The sequence below is a fragment of the Elephantulus edwardii genome, unplaced genomic scaffold (assembly GCF_000299155.1).
Source record: "Elephantulus edwardii isolate Elephantulus edwardi_28Jun2011 unplaced genomic scaffold, EleEdw1.0 scaffold00017, whole genome shotgun sequence".
NCBI lineage: Eukaryota > Metazoa > Chordata > Mammalia > Macroscelidea > Macroscelididae > Elephantulus > Elephantulus edwardii.
In genome coordinates, this window is record NW_006399767.1 from 3,757,453 (window position 1) to 3,759,461 (window position 2,009).

The following is a 2,009-nucleotide window of genomic DNA, read 5'->3' on the forward strand; positions in this document are numbered from 1 at the left end:
TAGCCTACAGAGCTCTCTAGGGATCCCACTAAAGTCTTGATTAGTATTTGTACAGGTGGAGCCCGTAAAGCTTAACCTTAATTAACTTGCTGGTGTTTTGAAATAGTAGAAGATGTGAGAAAAAGTTAAGTATATCAAGAAGGAAAGAAAAGCAAAAGAAAAGCACAAACCAATATTGTTTTGAAACAATTTCCATTCAGTTCTTCTCTGAGAAAAGGTGGTGATACTTTATAGATTCACTTTAGTTTGGTTTTTTGTAGGTACATACACATGCAGTTAAAGTAAAGGAATGATTTTCTAGACATACTGGAAATGAATCATTGAAACAAGAACTTTTCCTCTAAAAGAGGAAGTACACTGCTATTTTTTTAATATTGAGAGAAAATTCTAGTGACCTACTGATAAGTAACTGTGCAAAGGCACTTAGTTTGAATCTACCAGCTGCTCCATGGTAAACTTATTACCTCTGAAAACTTGCATTGGTTCTACGGATTGGTTCTGACTTGATAACTCACAACAGTGATGTTAATTCTAACTCATAGCATCCCTGCACTGGGAATCCAAGGCTATAAATTTTTTTCAATTATTTTATACTGATTTAAAGATCTAGATGAAAAAGAATATATATGAACTTTGCTTCCAAGGCTATAAATCTTTAAGGGAGGAGACTCTCAGCTTTCTGCTGAGGAGCTGTTGGTGCATTTGAACAACCGACCTTTTAGTTAAAACCTAACGTGTCATACTAGGCCACTATGACTCCTTCCTTAAATATGTAATTTCATTCCTCTTTCAAAATGCGAAAACTATTTCTCCATTTATGTTTCAGTATTTGTTCTGGTTCTGTGCTTTGATTTTCTTCTTCATAATTTCTTAGTCCACTTATGTTGAATATTATTGACCTGTGATCAGCGTTTGTCATTTGTTGAACAAAATATTTCTTTGTTCATTTTTTTCAGTCTTATTACTTTACTTCTTTTATCTTGCCTTTCCCACAAGGAATTATCTATTGTGTAGTCATTCTTTGATTCCTCTAGTTTATTCTTCACTTCTGTAGCCATTTTCTGAAATTGCACACACTCAAAATTGTGTTCTAATAATATTTGTCTATCATAAAACTCCAATATACTATCTTTGAAAAATATTAACAATTTGGGGATACCAAAGATAGTTGACACAGAAGTAATATTTTTAATTATAAATTGTCAAAGTAAGACCTTTGAAGAAGATAGCCATTTGAATGTACATTTTCTGACAAACAGAATTCTATTCTTTGCTATCAAGTTGGAACCCACTCACAGCTGTAAATTGCACAAGAAAAAAATGTTCATCTTTCTATTTTAAAGCAGCTAATGGATTAGAACTAGCAGAGAGTATTACCTTTGGGTTAGATTTATTAAAATAAAAAATGAAGAAACTAATTTTGTTTTTCATAGACCTTTATTCAGATTCATTTTTTTATAATTAGATAAAATAAATAAATCATGAAACCATCATTTTAGTTACAATTTCTGTAAAAAGAACACTTGGAGAGACAACTTGAGGAAATACTTTCACATATATTATGATAATAGATAGATGATAGATAGATAGATAGATAGATAGATAGATAGATAGCCTGAATGTTCTCACCAAGTTGTGCCAAGATATCTGGAGAACAACTATTTGGTCAACTGACTGGAAGAGATTCATATTTATTCCCATTCCAAAAACAGGAAACCCAACAGAGTGTGGAAATTATTGAACAATATCACTAATATTATATTATTATGTTTTGGAGGGACATTCTTCTAAGTGATACGTCCCTCTTCTGTCAATTTGCTGTTCTGAAGGAATCTGGGTTTTCTGTGATGCTGAACCTTGTGCCATTGGGATCTCAAATGCCATAATGGTTGTCCATGGTGGACAGTGTTGGTGGATCTTCCAGTTTAAGACAGTTTTGGAAGCAGGAGTGACGTGCAATTCCTAAACCACATACCTCTGGAAACTCTGTGTACTTGGAGAAACAAAGA